The sequence below is a fragment of the Schistocerca serialis genome, chromosome 3 (assembly GCF_023864345.2).
Source record: "Schistocerca serialis cubense isolate TAMUIC-IGC-003099 chromosome 3, iqSchSeri2.2, whole genome shotgun sequence".
Classification (NCBI taxonomy): Eukaryota; Metazoa; Arthropoda; class Insecta; order Orthoptera; family Acrididae; genus Schistocerca; species Schistocerca serialis.
In genome coordinates, this window is record NC_064640.1 from 354,850,883 (window position 1) to 354,860,455 (window position 9,573).

At 41.1% G+C, this 9,573-nt stretch overlaps 1 protein-coding gene across 1 annotated transcript in view; it reads left to right on the plus strand.

Moving 5' to 3' along the window:
• LOC126470823 (nascent polypeptide-associated complex subunit alpha, muscle-specific form-like) overlaps nt 1-9,573 on the plus strand; it is a 269,583-nt gene that overhangs the window by 230,764 nt on the left and 29,246 nt on the right. The gene's annotated exons all lie outside the window — the stretch shown is intronic.

The following is a 9,573-nucleotide window of genomic DNA, read 5'->3' on the forward strand; positions in this document are numbered from 1 at the left end:
GAATTATTGTTATCGTAATTATTTACTTCTTCGCCGCTTTCTTTGTCAGATATAAGGCATGTTTCTGTCACAAATTTGTATTATCTCTTCTGTAATTCACAGTAGCTGACAGACAGAGGTTCCCGGTTGCAGAACCTAGTAGGATGTCTTCCACAACAAATCAAACAGTAATAGAGGAGAAGTGTAATTTCATTCAAAAAAATATGAACCCTCTGTTGCAATTCGTTATGCTCAGTCCCTACTTTTTACACACACACACACACACACACACACACACACACACACACACACACACACAAATGAAAAAAAGAAAGAAAATGTCAGTAATGTAACACATTGCTGAATGTAAGAATCAGAGAATTCGTCAAAGTTTTCCACCTGGTGCAGTACTTTTGCTGCAAGAACTGGTTAAAATGACGAAACATGTTAAGTTTGAAGTTACCTACTCATGAATAAACAGGGTGTTGCGGAAATGTGTTTATTTTCTGCATATTGCTGATGAACACATGTAGACAGGTACAGCCTGGAAGGGTATGGGACACAAATAGTTGATGAGAAATAGTTGTTACCATATTTTACGGACTATAAGATGCTGTGGACTATATGATGCACTTTAATTTTTAAGCAGTTTTTTAAAAAAATAACATTTTTACCATTTGTGTTATTACATTGTAAAGGCGGACTAAAAGAAATTCTTTGTTTATAAAAATGAACTGGACTTTAAAATCCCTGAAAATCTTCATCAAAACCTTCTTCTTCGTTGACTTCGTCGTATATAAGATTGCCTTCACTGCCATTGAGAACATTACTTATGTTGCACTTCTTGAAAGGTTTAACAATAATGTCTTCTCTCACTCTAGACAAAGACTGCTGTATCCACTGATACACTTGTTTGATTGTAGGTTGCTCTAAAGCACCCTTCAGTGTGAATTCATGTGGCATTTCCTCCATCATCCATTTGTTCTATTCCTCTCTTATATATACTTTAAATGGTTTGTTTATTGAGATGTCAGTAGGTTGCAGTTGTGAAGCAAGTCCTCCTGGAATAACAGCAAGCTCTGTATTTCCCTGTCTCAGTTTCTGTTTCAAAGAATTTTTGAAATGACTACTAACATGACCTAGTACAAGAAGATAACTCTTCTGCAATAAAGCAGCTTTCCTTCTCTCCCCAACTCTTTTAATCCATAATTTCATACCAGACTTGGCCATCCAGCTTTTGACATGTACATGAAGTAGATGGTACTTCAGAAGGTTTTAGCATTGTTCTGCACTTGAAAATGATCATTGGATTATGTTTATTCCTGTCAGCACAACAGGAAAGGATGACACTGTAATGAATTTTTTCATACCACTTAACAGTTTTAGCACCTTTCATGGCAACAGTTCTGTTAGTCAGCACATCTGATATCTGAGGCGTTTCATCCATATTCGCTGTTTGGCTTAGTTCTACACTGGTTTTCTTTTGATGTTGAATAATAATAATGCTAAGTCCATGATGCTTCATAAATGTGTAGCACCAACCAACCCCACCCATAAAGTCTGTTGAGTTTCAGTGTAACACTAGCTTAAGAACATGTTTCTGAATCATTTTTGTATTAATGCCATTTTGACAGTGTCCTTGAGTCAGTTTCAGTATGTCATCATCTGGTTTTGGCCAATTTGTGTTCAGTCCTCTATTTGCACATACAGTCTTCCTAAATTTTTTTTTTCAATTTTTCTTTACTAGCCCACCAATTGTGAATGATTTTTCCTGCTGGTGGATGGTTGAAATGCCACTGAGGTGCTCTGCTGCCATGTGTTCTTCTACATATGCTGATACTTTAAATTTATAGTCCACATTGTATGAATACCTTTTATTTTTTTCCATTACAAAACTACTTACTAACCAAACTTTGCACTGTTACCGATAACACACATCACTTTCAGTTCAAGTTCACTGGCATTGTAGACTGCAATGATGCATCATAGGTTAGACAGTCTTCTGGGTTTGTGTTGGTGGGCGGAGGGGGTTGGGTCGGGAGGCAGACACTGTTAGCAAGCTTGTGAATCCCCGCAACCAATGTTCGTTGCATTGGTGCACTGCTACTGCCAGTTGAATAAAATGTTGCCATATAGAGAGGGGTTAGCCACAGCATTCAATGTGTGGGCATTTTCAAGACTGGTGAGAATTTTAAATCAAACACTAAACATTTTTGCATTAATTTTGAGTATAAGATGCATCTGAGTTTTTGAGTCAATTGTCTGAAGGAACCAAGTGCATCTTATACTCAAAAAAATACAGTAGTTATCAACTCAGTTGGGTTGTGCAACTTCACCTGCAGGAAACTAGAACTGTTTGACTGCAATACAAAAACTGTTTGACGTAAAGAATAGGGCCAGGGCACTTCCCCTCTGCTGCACCATAGATTGGCAAGGTGATGTTTTGTGTGCCAGTGGGAAGATGGTTGTATAATTTTTGAGTTTTTGGTGTATGTTCTGTTTGCCATTTGAATGTCATTATTTTGTTCTAGCTACAAACATTGCTGACCACTTCTTTGTCACATGCATAGCATGTCCTATTGTTGTAGCTACGGTGAGGCATAAGGCTGTAGTAGTTGCCATGTCTGTATTCCCCCTCCCCCTCTTCTGTCCCTTGACTATGTTGCTCATCCGGCAGTATTATTAAGATTGGAACAAAAGAAACTAGCTTCAATTCATTGCTATAAAACACGTGGTCTCTCTGCTGTTGTGAAGTTGGCTGGTTCAAGTGTCCTGTTGACTCATTTGTGTTCACATCAAACCCCATGACCTACATTGCCAACACTGCTATGTATAACAGAGTACAGCTCCAATTTTAAAATTTACCCAGAAGTTTGGCGTGTGTCACAGGCATGTATGTTATCACGCAGAGTTAAATTACGTTTGGTTTACACGCCAAGTGTGTTCATTTATGTTCTGGTAATTTACCTTTACTGGACCACAACTGTTTACAACAAAGAATTGATACACTAACCTCATTTTGTTGGAGGGAACTCCTGTATATGATATGGGTCCATGTATTTTCTGCTTAGGCTGTAAGATGGCATACACTATTGGATACATAGTTCCTACTTCATGGGTAACATCCAAATCACTGGCAAAAATGTGGAATAATGATGATCAGCTCAGTTTGCGGTTACCATATACAATCTCCACTTCTTCGTCATACAAGATTTGTGATATATGCACCTTCATTTGTGTTGAATTGGTAATCTGACATTACTTTGCTTTTCTCTGACTCTACTGTACTTATAAGTATGCAAACAAAAGTATCTCACCTGGTGGGAGCATGTCCAGTTTTATTTTAACACAGCCTATAAAATGGAATTGACATAGTTTGTATTGCTAAAATTGACCTGAAGTTTTAAAACAACCCAATACAAGACACTATTATTTTTCATTCGTATTTCATAACATCATGAGAATGTGCCCCAACCTTTGGACTTCAAAATTTCTTTCGTGGAGCCTTAGTTTCAGAACATATAACTGAGAATTACGATTACTATTTCAAGACTTAGTGCACAAGTTCTGAAAGAAGGTTTACAAAGCTGTATTCAGCTGCCTTACTTTGATCACTCGACAAATCTTTTGTACCATGGGTCACTGAATTTTACAACTGATATGTCTCAGTCTTCTGTTCGACACCCATTGCCAACAAATTAATTCTCTTTTTCATTCTTAGTTTCAGAAAATATTTTGTCTGGCATAGGAAAAGTTCTGTTCTGTAATCTGTCTTTCATTGATTACCCTTATTTACATTTGGATATTATAATTTGCCTTTCTTTCCCTTTTTTTTTGGATGTGGCAGGTACTACCATTGGAACGTTACAAGATAGAGTTGATGATATAGGCATCCATTATTTATCAATGTTAATGCCAACTATGAAAGAGGATGCAAGCTGTTATTTATGTTTTAAGTGTTGGTGATCAGAGCTATGCCGGTGAACACTATTCCAACAAACCCTCAATACCATGATTTATTTAAAGGGGATAGACTTTTAGCATCTTTCAGTTTAGATTATGAACCTTTAAAATTTTCAACAGTACAAGACTACTAGAGAACTTCGGTTTTTATGCCACAGGGTTTATGCAAATTTAAAATGTGAGCAGAATATAAACATGCAGTCAAACTTATATCAATGATTAGATATATGACAGCACATAAATTATTAGATTTATCAAACTATACTGCTCTGTGACTCTGACAATTCAATTTAGTGTGAAGCCTCCACATGCTACAGTCAGAGCCACTTAATATCAAAACATGGAACTAAACAAGCCCAGTTATGTAGTGGGGAAAACTCTGAGTACATGGTTTGTATGGACTGAACAAGATGGTGCAGTGGTTAGCACACTGGACTTGCATTTGGGAGGATGTTGGTGCAAATCCACATCCAGCTATAAGGATTTAGGTTTTCCATGATTTCCCTAGATCACTCTAGGAAAATGCTGGAACAGTTCCTTTGGAAGAGCATAGCCAATTTCCTTCCCCATTCTCAGAACATTCAAAACATCTTATCTATCTCTAGTGACCTCAATGTTGGCAGCACATTAAACCCCAATCTTCCTTCCTGCACTTTGTATGAGGAGACACAAAGCATGCAAAGTGCTGCTTGAGAATATTGGCAAATAAGTTGCCAACCGTTTCCCAAATATCAAGCAGATGTGAAGGCTATGGAACCAGAGATACCTATTGTTCTTCCAAGGAAGCTTGCACATGTCACATGAAGCTGTCTACTTTAATGTTGAAATAGGACACCTGGTGTTGCTTGAAGAACAGGCAGTGGCTTGGCCTCCAAAAGCCTTTCTTATGTGATAATGTCTATTGAGATTGTGTTCAATATGTGAAACATCGTTTACGCCAGATGGGACACAAGCGAGATTGTGTTCAATATGTGAAACATCGTTTACGCCAGATGGGATACAAGCAAATGAGCATCAGCAAAAGAGAGTTGTCACTGGTGTAAATAGCAGGTGAATGTGAGTTAACACCAACTGGTCGTGTTACACTGGTTGTTGATCTTTCAGCAAACTGTCAAAGGAAGTTTGGATCCTCTTCACTTTGGCACTATTAGTACAGAGAGCATTCACTGTTGTTTTGTGTACAAACTACTTTTGTTTTTCACATGTCTCCAGTTTTTAATAACTAGCGCGTAAATGGTAGACTTTCTTCAGCTTTTACTGTTCATCAGCATTTAGTGTTTTACTTTTAAATTTTCTCATAAACTGTAATGAGAAGCCATCAGGAAGAGTCAGCTGACAAAGTGCAAAATTTTGGAAAAATGCTAAGTACGGCTGTAAATCTAATTCGGTTCTAAGTACACTACCTTCATGTGTTTCACACTTGTGTACCAGTTCAGTCTGCACTCCTGTTCCTACACCATTTTTCTTCATTTGTCAAAAACAGTGTGCTTGCTATGAAAGGTAATCCTATCTAAATATTGCAGTTTTGCAGTGTGACAACAACTAGTTTTGTATTTAAAAACACCACTGTAGGGTCAACACACCACACTCATTATCTTATGTTCCCTTCTGTTCCCTCCAGTGTAAATGCTTATTAATAGTTACAAGCAAATAAAACTGAACACCAGCCAATAGTCTGTGAATGCTCGTTTGCTTCTATTTGCTCCTGTGTCAATGAACATTAAGAATTGAGATCACAGTTCGTATTCATCAGTATGCAAAATTAGCTTATTTTGCATGCATCCATTATGTTGCTCAGTAGTATTTCTGCCAAATTGTGGTCACCACAACCGCATCCAGCATCTATGCTCCATCACTGTAGAATGGAGTGAAGTGAGGTTTAGTGGAAAATATAACTTTTTGTGACTTGTCAAACTACTATTAGTGTTGTAAGCTCATTGCAATCAGAGATGTTCATGGGTTCTGGGCAGTGGAAATTGACATGGGGAATGTGTCACTATTCCAACCAGCAATAAACAATGTCGAACTGTCATTACAGTGCTCCAGTGGTAAATAGAGTCCGTGTTTCTAGCTATATGATTTGTTACAGTGTTGTGGATAATATACCAGATTTGCCCAACAATAATGATGACCCTGAATATGAGACAACTTTCATTTTTAGAGCCTTCTTGAGAATTTTTTTATTTATAATGTATTGTGACTAATTAAATTGGCAAACTGTTTTATTGGCGTGAAGTACCATAAGCTGTGCCTAAAAAAGGTAACACTGTCTACCAAAAACAGTTGTGGTGTTTCCTTAGATGGAGTATATAGCACTGATACATACATAGTTTTTTGTCAAAGTCCCTGGGAAGTCACTGAGCTGGTGTTGCTTGGCCCCTTCGCATTCGTCACGCACCAGCTCATACTTTGAATTCTGTGATGTTTACATTTGGAAAAGTCCTCTTTATCTCCAGTGGCTTTATTCAGATAATTTTTCATGTAACTGGGAAACCTTAACTTCGTAACATATTGTCCCCCCTTCTCTCTCTCTCTCTCTCTCTCTCTCTCTCTCTCTCTCTCTCTCTCTCTCTCTCTCTCCCTCCCTCTCCCTCCCTCTCCCTCCCCCCCCCTCTCTCTCTCTCTCCCTCCCTCTCCCTCCCCCCCCTCTCTCTCTCTCCCTCCCTCTCCCTCCCCCCTCTCTCCCTCCCTCTCCCTCCCCCCCTCTCTCTCTCTCCCTCCCTCTCCCTCCCCCCCTCTCTCTCTCTCCCTCCCTCTCCCTCCCCCCCTCTCTCTCTCCCTCCCTCTCCCTCCCCCCCTCTCTCTCTCCCTCCCTCTCCCCCCCCTCTCTCTCCCTCCCTCCCTCTCCCTCCCCCCCCCCTCTCTCTCTCTCTCCCTCCCTCCCCCCCTCCCTCCCCCTCTCCCTCTCTCCCTCCCCCCTCTCCCTCTCCCCCTCCCCCCTCTCCCTCTCTCCCTCTCCGCCTCCCCCTCTCCCTCTCCCTCTCCCTCCCCCCCTCTCCCTCTCTCCCTCTCCCTCTCCCTCTCCCTCCCCCCTCTCCCTCTCCATTCTTTTTTCCCCTTTTTTTCTTTTTTTCTTTTCTTTTTTTCCCCCCTCCTTAAAGTTATGCTCCAAAAAATAATATTTTTTTAGTAATGAAAAACATAATGATTTTACATGTAGACATATAAAGATAGCTTTTAAAACTCAAAATAATAAGTTAAAATTTTTTGAAGATCACCAATAATAAAATCCCAAGTATACACGTGCACTGGACTTTCATTAAAATATCCTGAAACTTGAAGTCATTTTTTAGTTTCTGTGTACCTATGAAGTCTACCCATATTTTTTACAGTGGTTTCCTGTGAACATAAATCTTGGAGGAGCTTGACTAGAGCACAGTGGATGTACACTGACTGGCCAGAACAGTATGACCACTGATCTACTATCAGTATAAACCCATCCCGGCAGTAGCAGTGTCATGAATGACTGCTGGTCACACACACACACACACACACACACACACACACACACACACACACACACACATGGTGCATATAGTATCGGTGAGCATGCTGTCTGTATGTAGAATGGTGAAGGTGCATGATCTATCTGAGTTTGACTGAGGGCAGACTGTGATGGCCCAGAGGCTCAGCATGAGCATTTCGGAAACTGTAAAACTTGTCAGGTGTTCAAGAAGTGCTGTGGTGAGTGTCTTCAACACATGGTGAAACCACATCGAGACATCGTGGGGTTGGGTGTCCGTCCACCCCCATTAGAGATGTAGGACGTCATAGGCTGGGCAGACTGGTAAAACAGGACAGGCAGCAAACTTGGGCAGAATTAACATCAGGCTTTAACATGCTGGACAGAGTAAAAGTGTGTCTGGTCACACTGTGTACCGATCGCTCCTAATGATGGGCCTATGGAGCTGACGACCCAGGCATATGCCAGTGTCAGCACTACGACATCAACTATATGACTGAAATGGTCATGTGACCATTGGCACTGGACATCGGTGTAGTGGGAGCGTTACATGGTCTGATGAATCCCGATACCTTCTTCATTATTCTGATGGGAGAGTGTGAACCTGTCACCTTGCAGGGGGAACAGCTCCGTGACATCTGTACGGTGGGACGGAGACAAGCTGATGGCGACTCCATAACGCTCTGGTGAACGTTCACTTGGGCATCCATGGGTCCGGTGGAGCTCATGCAAGGCACCATGATGGCCAAGAAGTACACTGGTTGCAGGCCACGTACACCCCTCCATGATGATCGTGTTTTCCAACAGCAGTGGCATTTTTCAGTGAGATAATGCATCATATCACAAGGCCAGGAATGTGATTGAGTGGTTCGAGGAAAGCAGCGATGAGTCCTAATTGATGTGCTGGCTGCCCAACTCACCAGATCTGATCCCGATCGTACACATCTAGAATGTGATGGAACGTGACACGAGAGCTCATCTCCCCCCCCCCCCCCCCCCCCCGCCCTCCCTCCCCCCGCCCCTCCCCTTTTCCTCAGAATTTACAGGAAGTAGGTGACTTGTGTGAGCAGATATGGTTGCAGCTCCCTCCAATGATCTACCGAAGCCTTGTTGCTTCTATGCCTCTATGCATTACCGCTGTTATCTGTGCCAAAGTTGACCATACGGGCTATTATGTAGGTGGTCATAATGTTCTGACTGATTAGTGTATTTATCTTTTAACTCTGCAAAACACTTGTCACTCAACTGATGAACTGTAGACACTTTGTCTCTAATGAAGTAAAATCACATTCTTCTTCACTTTGAGCTGGTCCTGTTTTGTGGCCAGAATGTTCGTCTGATCTTATCACACTTAATTTCGTCTTGTGTGGCCATGTGAAAAGTCTAGTGTACGAGATGTGTGTTGAGAGAGAAGAGGATCTCCTGGCAAGGATTTTCATTGCCTACAACACTGTTAAAATGACACTGAGGATAGTAGAATGGGTACAACATAACTTTGTGTGATGTTGGCTGCATTGCTGCTGAGGAATGCCATTTTGAACAACTGTTGTAAATGTAGCTGCTTGTGAAACTTGTGCAGGTAATTCATTATTACTATACCGTAAATATAGGGTCTTTGGTCTCTCTGATATCCAATTACATGCACCATTACTAGTGCACCAGTAGGGGAAAGTATCTGTGGATGCAGGGAGGTATTCAGAGGGAATTCTGTTTGTCATGATCAGGGTTCAGAAGTTGGGGTCCTTTGTGCGCTGCACAAGGCTAAGGCTGATACCCTTGGACTTGGTTCTTTCTGGCGTAGGGTCCCGTACCTCAGATGGATACGTTTACCCTTCTCCATCATTCCTGAAAGCCTGTAACATCATTATGGACTCAACCCGTATTTGTGTTAGAATTAATTTGTCTCCTTTAGAAATGAATATTGCTGAGTGTGTGTCCATTTGTAAAGTCGGTTCAGTTTTGACTACATTTAGATTAAGGCAAACTGCAGTTTAAAACATGTTAGATGTTCATAAAAAGCAAGGTACACGGGACGCATCCCCATGTTTGGCAGCACAGCGAAATTTGCTGCCTGCTTGCTACTACTCACCCCAAATTTGGTTGTGCTAGTACTACTGTACTCCAGACCACCTTTCTGAAATCATTAAATTAAATCTGTGTGTGACCTA